Below are 13,118 nucleotides of genomic sequence, written 5' to 3'. Positions count from 1 at the left end.
ACTCTCCACCAGCGAGGCCGTGACATGAATTAGAACTTATTTTCTACTATGAAGAGGAAATGAAGAATTGAGGAAAAAATTATGTAATCTACCATCTGAGGTATAATAAGCGCATGCTAAAATAAAAACAAAAGGGAAATGCTGTGGTATAGGTAGATCAATTCTAAACAGAACAGACTACTTTCTTCTTTTTTAAAATTATTTTTTATTCCTCCAAACAAGCCTTTTCAATCAGGCAAGTCTGGAATCCTTAATGCCCATCAATCGTTAAAGCCAGTATTTGCAGGACCTTACTCACGTGGAAAATGACCAACTAATGACAAAACAAGGACAACAGTAACAATAAATGTCTCCCTACTTTAAGGTTCTTTTCCCCAATTTTTCAAAAATGACCTCAGGTAAATCATACTCATATACACATATTCTAATACACATTCTTTATAACCAGTAATGAAAAGTTTTCCAAGTTTATTTCTTTGTCCATAGAATAAACCTGAGCAAAACCAAGTTTTGCATGGGGAAAAGAACCTACTTATGCCTGTGTTTGAATTTCTAAAATGCCATACACATACTCTAGTATTTCCTAAAGTGAGTTCCCGGAAATTCTACTACTACCACCACTCCTACTACTACATGCTCTTGGAAATGAGTTTATCGTGGAGTGAATTACTACTATATACCAGTGTTGTGGGCTCAATTGTCCCTTCCCCAAAATAAGATATTTTGAAGTCCTAAGCCCTCAATGCTTCAGAATATGACCTTATTGGGAACAGGGTCTTTACAAAGATAACTGAGTTTAAATGAAGTCATTAGAATGGACCCTAATCCAATATGACCTACAGTATATCCTTATGAAAAGGGGAAATTTGGACACACAGACAGATGTGCACAGTGGGAAGAGGATGTAAAGACACATGATAAGAAGATGGTCATGTGACTGCAGTAACACATCCAGAAGCCAAGGAAGGTCAAAGATTGCCAGAAAACACCTGGAGCTAGAAGAAGCTAGATGGATTCTCCTCCTAGAGCATTCAGAGAGGTCATGGCCCAGCCAACACCTTAATTTCAGATTTTTAACCTCTAGAACTATGTGATCTTAAATTTATGGGGCTTTTTCAAAAGATTTATTTATTTATGAGAATGAGAGCCTGAGCACAAGCAGGGGGTGGGCCAGAAGGAGAGGGAGAAGCAGACTCTCCACTGAGCAGGGAGCCCAGCATGAGGCTCAATCCCAGGGCCATGGGATCATGACCTGAGCTGAAGGCAGATGTTTAACCAACCAACTGAGCCACTCTGACACCCCAAGTTTATGTTGTTTTAAGCCACCTAGTTTCTGGTACTTTGTTACAGCAGATCTAGGAAACTAATACCAATTCTGTATGATGGTCACAACATGCCTTAACAGAGTAAAGTTATTGAGATGCTCTATAGTAAAGATCTGGTTTAATTTTGTATAAAGTAACATTTTCCAAACTCAGTTTTCTATGTGTCTCTTTCTGCACATAACACTTATTCACACCCCATGTAACTTACCTTCCATGAAACACAATTGAAAATGCCACTATGGCCAATGAAGGTGATTATCTATAGGGAATACTGAAAGGTGAAGGTGATGGGAACAGCTACCCCATCAGGAATAAGATGATATTCATGAATGCAACACAAAATCTTGAATGGGACACACTATTTGCCTAGTCTTGTGTTGCATTGCTTTAATTTTCACTATCAGATGGAGATTGACATTGTATATGATTAACAAAACTTGGTTAAAATTACCACTTTCTTCATTTGGTGGTCTTCAACATGCACTATGATGGAATAAAGATCAATACCATATAGATTTCTGACTCTTTTTGCAATAAATGGGTCAGGGAAACCAAAGATGCTTTATAGTGCTTATCTTAGCACATGGCCAAATTGAATTGATCCATTTGTCAGACTGTAACCATGGCATTGCAAAGTGAGATGCATACTGGAAGAACTATCTTGAAATACCAAACAAAGGACCTTATCCTGTTTCCTTTGCCCTGGAAAGATTCCCTGTACAAACACAATGAGAGCAAAGATGTAAATTTCAAAAGCATTCCTACTTATGGGAAAGAAAAAGCTTTTGAGGGGAAAATGTTGAATCCAGAATTACTGGTATCTCCCAGCCTCAGGCAAGAAGAAAAAAGAGACTGAAAATAAGTTTTATGGAGAGTAAGAAGTAAATACCTTGCCTTTCCCTTTTCCAAAATGGGAATTCAAGCGGACAGACACACATTTATATCTCCTCATATAAACTGGAGATTTCTTCAAGATCAAATACTAGAATTCTTTATCTCCAAATTGGATTCGATGACAAACATGGGAAGAATAGTGGGGAGACATCAGGAATGCCCAGAGAGAGCTGTAAGAAGTCAGAGAACCTCAACTGTCTCAAAATCCAATGGGACCTAGAAGGGGGTGCCCAGTTTCTGGGGGCCCACACTGGATTCAGACACTATCTGGAGGTGGAAGTTGCCCTATCACGGAGAGCAGAGTGAAGTAACTTCACAGGGATGTGGAGACATACAAGCCAGATAAGAGGACTCCCATTTCCTCTGTTGACTCCTGTGACCATATCAATTCAGCCTATATGAAAAGGAGAGGAAGCTCCAAAAATTGAACTTGACCACAGATTAGGTTAAATGAGTCTTCCTTTGACAGAAACTAATACACACTTACACACAAAAAAGAAAAGAAATCTTAAATGAATTCAATATATAATAATGGGATTTTACCCTTTGAAATAGCCAAGTTTTGATGAACTATTTTTTTAAACCACAGTAAAGCAAAGTAACATAGAGCATAAAATTCCAGCATGGGACCTGATCAACAGAAGTTGCCAAATTCAGTGTATCATCAAGTTCTATTCCACTTCTAAGCTCTAGAGTCATGATCAAGTGACAGAAATTCTCTAAATCTCAGTTTCCTACTCTTGAAAATGATCATGATAGTACCTTATAGGATTGTTGCTAAGCAAGAAAATTCTGGGCCCTCACCCATACCCACAAAGGATTCAGGACCAGATGTCTATATTTTAACAACCTCAGTGACCCTAATGTACATTAAAATGTGAAAGCTTCAGGTAATAAACTCAATTATAATTTGCTTCAAAAAATCTAGCAGTGATTTTAGGATTTAGTCATTTCTTGCATAGTTTCAGAATTACTGACATAAATTGAATCACAGCATCCTTGTGTTATCTTCTTAATACCTGTTTACATTATAATGATAGCCCCTTTTTACTTCATAGGGGTTATGTGTGGCCTTTTTTTCTTAATCAGCATTGTCAGAGATTTACCTATTTGGTAGACTTTTTTTTCATTATGTTTTAAATTGTATTAATTTCTGCTCTTATTCCATTTGAATTGCTTCACAGTTTGGGGTTTAATTGCAGGTTCTTTTTCAAATCTCTTGAAATGGATGTTTGATCATTAATTTTCAGCTTTTCATTTTTCTAATATATTTTGAAAAGCTCTATATTTTTCTTTGAGCACAATTTAAAATTCCAGTAGTAACGGTATCCTTTCCCAGTGTTCAGGTTATAATAGATATTAAACTTGGAGGGGAAAGTGTGGGATATGTTTTTAATTTCCATCTGCCATAAGGAATTTTTTTTTAATATTATCTCTGATTATAGGATTCAGAAATAAAATCTGATACATAATTAAAATCTTTGAACTTCACTGGATAAAGATATTTTTAAAAATATAAAGGAAATGGTTAGGAACCATACAAAATAAAACAATATTAAAAGTAAAGCATTAATAATTTGACAATAAATTGATAATAAATTTTTAACAAGTTGTTTTTTTATTAAAATATAGCCTTTCTGGGATCCCTGGTGGCGCAGCGGTTTGGCGCCTGCCTTTGGCCCAGGGCGCGATCCTGGAGACCCGGGATCGAATCCCACGTCGGGCTCCCGGTGCATGGAGCCTGCTTCTCCCTCTGCCTGTGTCTCTGCCTTATTCTCTCTCTCTCTCTGTGACTATCACAAATAAATAAAAAAATTTAAAAAAAAATATAGCCTTTCTCATGTTGGGTTAAAAATAATCTAATTTAAAAAAATAATTTAATTGTATACCACTTAATAGAGATTTAAATTACCCAAACTGACTCAAGGAAAAATAGAAAATCTAAGAGCCCATGCCCATTAAAGAAATTAAAATTATTGGAGTGCCTGGGTGGCTCAGCTAAAGAGCCCGTGTCCATTAAAGAAATTAAAATTATTGGAGTGCCTGGGTGGCTCAGTATCCAACCCTTGATTTTGTCTCAGGTCATGATCTCAGGGTTGTGAGATCATGAGATCAAGCACTATATCAGGCTCCATGCTGGGTGTGGAGCCCACTTAAGATTCTTTCTCTCCCTCTCCCTCTGCCCTTTCCCATTTCCTCTCTAAAAGAAAGAGAAAGAAAGAAAAGAAAAGAAAGAAAAGAAAAGAAAAGAAAGAAAAGAAAAGAAAAGAAAAGAAAAGAAGAAAAGAAAAGAAAGAAAAGAAAAGAAAGAAAAGAAATTAAAATTATTATTATACAACTTCCCATACACAAACCCTAGTCTCACATAATTGCAATGCTGAACTCTATCAAACAGTTAAAGAAACAATACCAATCGTATGCAAACTTTTTCAGAGAAGGAATTACTCTACAACTCATTTTATGAGGCCACTATAACCCAGATACTAAAACCAGGCAAAGCCAATATAAGAAAAGAAAATTATAGACAAATATCTTTTATGCATATAAGTACAAAATCATTTTAAAAATTAGAAGTATTACATGAAAAGATAATACACTGTGATCAATATTGGTATGTACCAGAAATGCAAACATTTCCTGAAATCAATCAATATCTTTTGCTATGTTAATAGAAAGAGGGAGAAATCATATGATTATTGTGGTTGACCCATAAAAAGCATTTGATAAAACACAATATTCATTTATGAAAACTACTCTTAAAAATTTAGGAATAAAAGAGGACTATCTCAAACTGATGAAGGACATCAATGAAAATCATTCAGAAAATACAATTTTTGAAGGTTAAGATATTGAATGCTTTCCTCATTAGATTGAGAATAAGACAAAGATCTTTTCTCACAAATTTTATTCAGGATTCTAATTATTCTACTTTAGGTTCTGATTTGTGTAACATGACAAGAAAACAAAGTAAAATCATAAAAATTGGTAAAGAATAAGAAGCTAAGATTATGTACCTAGAAAATCCTAAGGAATCTGTGAGAAATAGAAGTGAACTCAGTGATATTTCAGTATAAAAATTTAATATGCAAAAAATTCTGTATATAGATATGTGTGTATAAACAGTTTAGAGAGTATATATATATACACACATATATTTTACACACATATCCATATAAGGAATGAGCAACTATAAAATGAAATACAAAAGTATCCCTTACAGTACCATCAAAAACCATCCCATACTCAGGGATAAAACTGGCAAAGTATATAACCAGACCTCTACACTGAAAATTAAATGTTGCTGAGAGAAATTAAAAGATATCAAAGTAAATGGAATGATAAACTATGTTTATGATTGTGATAGTCAATACTGTTAAGATGTCAGGTCTTCTTACATTAACCTATGGATTTGACACATCCCAATAAAAATCCTAGAAGTCACATTTTTTCTAGAACTTGATGAGGCAATTTCAAAATGCATTTGGAACAAAAAGGCCTAAGACTAGCCAAACTATCTTGAAAATACAGAACCAAGTTGGAATGGATACCTTTTCTAATTCGGGGATTTATTAAAGCTGACAGCAATCAAGACAGACAATAGATAAAGTCTATGGAACAGAATAGAAAGAAAATGATCCATACATATATGGATTAGTAATTTTTGATAAGGACACCCAAGTCCTCTTTCACAAGCTCATTGGTAATTTCAATAAGAAAAAGAAAATTCCTTTAATGAATAGTTTTAAAGTGATGAGATATATATATGGGAAACAATGAACCTCAACTCCTACCTCACACTATACTCCATTATCAACTTAAGATGGATGGGACTTTGAGATAGGCCAAGATTTCTTTTTTAAAGCACTGTAAGCAAACTATAACAAGAAATAACTTAGACTTCATCCAAATTTAAACCTTTGCTAATCCAAAAAGCACCATCAAAAAATTATAAAACAGGGAATCCCTGGGTGGCACAGGGGTTTGGTGCCTGCCTTTGGCCCAGGGCTCGATCCTGGAGTCCCGCGTCGGGTTCCCGGCATGGAGCCTGCTTCTCCCTCTGCCTGTGTCTCTGCCTCTCTCTATGTCTATCATAAATAAATAAAAATAAATCTAAAAAAAATTATAAAGCAAATAAAAAATACAATAGAAAGCAACAAACTGCGAATAAATTAGTGATATCCTGAAGCCGGATATTCCTAGCTCACAAGAACCTACTAGAACAGGCAAAAATAACATACAGCATTAGAAATCATATCAGTGGTTGCTTCTGAGGCATGGGCAGCTGGAGAATGGCATAAAAGAACTTTCTGGGGAGCAGAAAAGTTGTGTATCCTAATGTGTCTTTGTCAGAACTGAAAGAACATTACAAGCAACATATGAACATTTAATTATGTTTCAGTATAGTTCTGTATACCAGTTAATGTAAAAAATAAAATGCTAAAACTGCTATGAAAAGTGTAGGAGAATATAAATTTCTTTCTTCTTTTTTTTTAAGATTTTATTTATTTATTTATTTATTTATTTATTTATTTATTTATTTGAGAGAAAGAGCACAAACTGGGGAGAGAGGCAGAGGAAGAAGCAGACTCCCCCTGAGCAGGGAGCCTGACGTGAGGCTGGATCCCAGGACCTGGAGATCATGACCTAAGCCAAAGGCAGCCACTTAACCAATTGAGCCACCCCGGCTCCCCTTAACTTTCTTTCAATAAATAGTACTTAGTAGAAAAAAATTAAAGAAGACTATCTTCCACTTTCTAGACTTGCATACACATTTTTAAACTAAATTAATAAAAATCTAAGATGAAGTCTTTGTCATAAACATGGTAGGAAAATTTTCTAGTATATAGAATTCTCACAGCCTATATACAGTAAACTCAATTTTTAAAAATTCTGGCAAAGGACATATAAATGAACACATAAAATAGATATTTTAATTGGAATATGTATTGGTAAGGAATTTCTGGAACTCAGTTTGGCACAGATTCTTAAAAGAGCTTATGGCATTTAATCCAATGATCCCAATGATTCAGATTTTAGTGCCCAGCCTAAGTTAATAATTAAGGATATTACAGGGACCCAAAATTTATATATAAAAATAAATTCTATGACTCAATATGAAATGATTGAATATTCAACAATTCAGCTAAAAGTTGATTATTTTACTGAAGCCTAATTTATTTTAGACTAAAATTGGCTTAACTTTATAGTCATCAAGTAGATAATTATTAAATAAAATATGGTATAGCTATAGAGTAGAATATTACGTATTCATTAAAATATATATCCCCCAAAATAAATAAATAAATAAATAAATAAATAAATAAATAATATACCCCCAAAGAATATTTAAGAAGATCTGCAAATTCTTATACTGCAGTAAGTAAATATAGATGGTTCAATACTTTATATTTAATATAATCACAACCGTGTATGAATATATTTGCATCTTAAGATATACTGTTACTTTAACAGAGATTATCTCTCTAAGGTATAATAGCAGTTGAATTTATTTTATTTCTTAAAATGATTTCCTGTATTTACTAGAGTGAACATGACTTATGCAGAAATGCAGATAAAATTTAGTCATCATTTTTTGTTAAAAAGAAAGAAAAAGAGAAAAGAGATTAATTAATTAATTGCTCGGGGTGTTAAAAATATGACTTTGTAATTTTTTTTAAGTCCTGCTGGTTGGTTGAAGAAATGCAGGGGTTCCAGTTCATAATAGCTGTTGAACAGATGGCATCTGGCAACTGAATTTATTGCTGTTGCCACATTATAATAAAATACATTTTGACAAATTTCAGTACCGTGATACAAATGAAGTCACAATTCCACAAAACACACAATTCCAACAAGAGTTCCACACATTCTGATGAGTATAAATCATGCTTTGTTTCATTGCCGGCATAACTGCATTATCCAGATATCAGGATGTGTCTAAATGTGCAAATATCTGCTTCCTCACTGTGGCTCTGTCTCTAAAGCTGCTGAAATTGAAGGCTGACCACGGCAATATCCTAACACTGTGGAAATTTAGAGATAAGAATATGAAGTTCAGAATGATCTTGAAACATCTCATTATTTTCTGAGTAATACCTGGTTCTGTTCAATTCCTTAGCACTTCATATAACTTAAAATCAAGGCAGGTTGTATCAAACAGTGAGGTGAACTTAGAATCCAAACTGAGATGAATAATCAGGAATAAATTCCATACTCCAAAGTATGAGTCAGTTTCTCAAATACCAGATCCTTGTGGATATACTCATTAATGCTTAATATTAGACCAATGGCTCTGGTCCTGGGACTAAATAATTAGTAAACTGTTTATTAATTTAGTGTTAATATTAAAATTTCATGTTTCAAATTGATATGTAATAATTGTTAAGTATAGAGCAGAGAATGGGACTTTCTTGCTGTCTCAGAAATGTACTGTGGCCCCAGAGCGGTGGATGATGGGTGGACCATTTCATGGATGGACCATGAAATTCTAAAGGTCAGGCTGGAAGACTGATTGAAGAGAAGGCTTTGAAGGTCTTTCATAGGAGAAGAGCAGAAAGAAGGGACACATCCCCTTCCAAGCATGATGAAAGAGGAGAGGCTAGAGAACTAGTCACAGGATTTGGATAGTTTGCCAGATGGGGAGAATGACCCCTCAACCTGTCCACGCTGATGGAGCTGTGTAGAACACGTCATCATGCCCAGGCTGGTACCAGAACAGTGTGCAAGAGAGTTGAGGGGACAGCTTGAGTTTGGAGATTGAATGGTTTCTGTTTCCACCATGGTAAATCTGAGGGCAGGATGCAAGAAACAGGCTACAGCTGTTCATGATAGCCAAATAAGAAAATAAAGGTCACCAACTCGACAGCATTTCCACATTTGATGAGACAACAAAATCTGGGTCTTTTAATGAACCAGCTGCAGTGATAAATTTAATTTAAACAAATTTTTTTCTATAAATAGTGAGTTTCCTGATCACGTGACATTTTGGAAAAAAGAAAAAACAATTGAATTCCCTTGCCATAAGAAAATCTCAGTTAAATATTTAAAGTTATTTTGTAAAATAATAATAATAAATAAAGTTATTTTGAACAGTAGGTTGCATATAGAGTTTTACTTATGGAGTCACTGGTTGATAGAAACAACTAGATGAAATGTAAAATTATAGATAAATTAACCAATTATTGATCACTATTACTAATCATTATGAAACCAATGTGTGTGTATATATATGTAATTATTTTACATGTATACTATATGTAATTATTAATTTTCTGTTATTTAATTTAAAATATCTACACATTTTCATTAATGCACTTCAAATATTTAAGCCTGTACCCTCTGGAAAACCCTGGAATTGAAATTCAGATCACTGGGGATGTAACCAACAAGCTAAAAGAATACCTTTTTCTCCTTTTGAGCTACACTTGGATTTTAAAAGAAGAGGAAAAAGTATAGAAGCTCACACCCGCTTACCTGAAGTTACTAAAAATTAAAGCCTACTACAAAATTTGTAACCTCTTTCTGTGGTATACCTGATGAGCTGTAATATTTATGGATCTCTTGCTTTCTAAATATTTAGGCATAATACTTAGTTCCATGTTCCATCCTTTTTTTTTTACTCAACCTTCAAGTCCATAACTTCTGAAGTAGTAAGAGAAATGGAATGAGTAGAGGAGATATGAGTGAACGATTAAATCTTACCAGAATCCGTCTTTAAAAAAATTTTTAAAAAAAAGGAATGGGGGCACCCACGTGGCTCAGTGGTTGAGGGTCCACCTTTGGCTCAGGTCATGATGCTGGGGTCCTGGGATCAAGTGCCACATCAGGGTCCCCGTAGGGAGCCTGCCTCTCCTTCTGACTATCTCTCTGCCTCTCTCTCTGTGTCTCTCATGAATAAATAAGTAAAATCTTTTAAAAATTTAAAATTAAATTTAAGAAAAAGCATGAATTGGCATTTAATAGACATTCCCCAAATTTATTCTAAGTAACTAATATACAAAAGAGGCATTCTATGTTAATGCAGTCACAATGCACTGAATGTTCAGTATGTGCTAGATGCACAAAATTATTTAATACATAAATTCCAAAAGCCTGTATTTTAAAAAATACTCAAATTCTTTAATTAATTACAAGGGAGTAAAAATATATTTGTTTTTAGTATGGCTCTTGTTTTAAACCCAGTTTTCCAACTGCACTGTTACAAAATGGAAATTATCATGAAACTGGTCAAAAAGCTTATCATCCTTTTGTGTTCTGTTTATTTATTTCTACTCACGAAATGATGTTTTGCTTCATGTTAGAAACCACATCTCCGATCCTCTGCTGCCCGAAACCCCTCCATGCTCCACTTGTCTCCACTTGTCAGGCTCAAACTCATAGCTATATTTGGATTGTTCCTGCCCTAAACCAGATCTATTTTAAACCTCATTGGCTGAGAAAGGAAAGTTTTGGTCCTTTCCTTCTCAGAGCTGATGACCAGTCAGTACCCACACATCACTTGGAATCACACCGTGCCTTTTCCAAGACATTTCTTCTGAGTGTAGCTCCCCTTTCTTGCCACACCTTGTCCAATTCAATTTGACTAAATCTTGTTTTATAGTCCCCTAGAGACTGTTCTTGTGGTTGTCACCTTAACTCTGGTCTCAGGCCTTTTGGGGCATGGTCTAGTCCTTTGGATCTCCTAATCCAACCCTAGAGTAGAAATGCCCCTGTAAACACAACTGCAGATTCAATAAGAGCACGCATCTTGGGGCACTTGGGTGGCTCAGTCGGTTAAGTGTCTGCCTTCAGCTCAGGTCATAATCCTGGAGACCCAGCCCCGCATCAGGTTTCCTCCTCAGTGGGGAGTTTGCTTCTCCCTCTGCCTTTCACCCTGTTCATGTTCGCACTTTCTTGCTCTTTCTCTCAAATAAATAAAATCTTTTAAAAAATCGTAAATATCTTTGTTGGATATAAGTTTGTTTTGTAAATACTTCATCTTGCTATTGTTTTTAGCCATTTAAAATAAAATTATGCTTTCTCATATATCAGCCATTATGCAGCTTTGGCAACATACATACTAAACAGCTAGTTTCTTTTCTAATTCTTTTGGGTACTTAGAAGTGTGTTTAGTGCTCCTTAACAGTGTTCTTATCGTTATTGTTGATTACCTTAAAGGAAAATTATTCGAATATTTGATGAATTGAAAATTCTTTTTCATAGACCTTTCTTTCTAAGCCTCTTACTTCTTTTGTTCCAATTCGCATAAGAACTCTTTCCTGCCAAATCAGTCATGAGTCAGTTGAGATGGGATTACTTTATTTGAACAAAGATTAAAGGACAGTTTTGAATTAAATGTGCTGGTTTGTTCTACTAGAACACTGCATCACTTTCAAAAGCATCCCTCACAGTTCCTCTCATGCCACTACTTCCTTGGCAATACTCTAAAATGACCTTTGCAAATCAACAGTCTCAAAGAGCAGAGCATCAACGTCTTCTGGGAACAAGTAGAAATATAAAGTGTCCGGCCCCAGCCCAGACCTATTGGATCAGAAACAATAATTAGAGGACTACTCAGCAGTCTGTGTTTAAACAAGCCCTCCAGATAACTTTGATGCACACTAATGCTCTCAGCAGTAAAAACCAAAGGTAGGCTTTTAAATAAGAAAGTGACAGGGGTGCCAGGGTGGCTCAATCATTAGGTGTCTGCCCTCTGCTCAGATCATGATCCTGGGGTTCTGGGATTGAGCCTCATGTCGAGCTCCCTGCTCAGCAAAGAGCCTTCTTCTCCCTCTCCCCCCTGCTTGTGTGCTCTATTGTTCATGCTTTCCTTATCAAATAAATAAAATCCTTTAAAAATATTTAACCTAAAAAAAAAGTGACATGATTAGAGACCTGCTTCAAACAATTATTTCACAAAGTTAAACATTTTTTTAAAAGATTTTATTTATTTATTCATGAGAGACCAGAGAGAGAGGCAAAGACACAGGCAGAGGGAGAAGCAGGCACCTCAGGGAGCCTGATGTGGGACTTGATCACACCCTGAGTCAAAGGCAGACGCTCAACCGCTGAGCCACCCAGGAGTCTCAAAGTTAAACATTTTAAAAAGTCATTTCAGGGGAGCCAATTTTAGCTATTTCATATTGAAATGGTCTTTCTAATGGAAAATAACAAGTTTTAGTGAAGCAGCAACATATTTTATATTATTAAGGCCATAAGATAATTTACTCACAGCAGATGCAGAAACATTTTTTTCCTTGACAATGGAATCAAAGAAGAATAATTTACTAGATAAGTTGAGCTGCCTTCCTCCTCTCCTGGATTAAATTAGTCTACATTTTAATTGAATCTCAAATCCTTGGAAATTAGTCATTAGGATAAGATGGCCTTTGAATACTTAAAAATCGAAAATAAAATTTCTTAGAATAATTCCTTTTGTAGGATGAAAGAAATAGTATCAAAAGGAGGGTTAGAGCATTCCAAACTGTAACAGTTAATGTGAATTGCTGGTTAAGACTAGGAAAGTAGAAGTTAGGCAAGAAGGATGTGGAAGACACATTTCATCTGTTTTACGTAGCCTACGGCTGGCCCTTGGAAGGACTCCTTTGGGGCAGGTTATCCAATCTCTTTGTATTTGTTTGTAATGTACCTTACTGATTTTGACATTGAGAGTCCTCCATCATGTGAATCTTACTAAATTCATTATTTTTGTGTTTTCCAGTTCCACATTTCTCCAATGTCCATTGCAATTATTGTACTCTTTGTTTATTTTTTCTAAGTTTTACCTACCAGCATTAGAGCACACAGATATTTCAGTGAAAATGTAATAGTTCTTTTGGGTCCTCTGTAATACTCCGTAGGCTATAGGTGATTTTCCATGTATATCACCCATGTGGAGGACACTCGATGTCAGGTGTTTTT

The 13,118-nt window shown here is 35.1% G+C and overlaps 1 protein-coding gene across 2 annotated transcripts in view; it reads left to right on the top strand.

Annotated features, from left to right (window-relative positions):
• Window positions 1–13,118, top strand: part of DOK6 (docking protein 6) — a 369,596-nt gene that overhangs the window by 209,979 nt on the left and 146,499 nt on the right. The window lies entirely within an intron of this gene.

The sequence above is a fragment of the Canis lupus genome, chromosome 1, assembly GCF_003254725.2.
Source record: "Canis lupus dingo isolate Sandy chromosome 1, ASM325472v2, whole genome shotgun sequence".
Lineage (NCBI taxonomy): Eukaryota > Metazoa > Chordata > Mammalia > Carnivora > Canidae > Canis > Canis lupus.
This window is presented reverse-complemented; position numbering and strand designations above follow the sequence as displayed.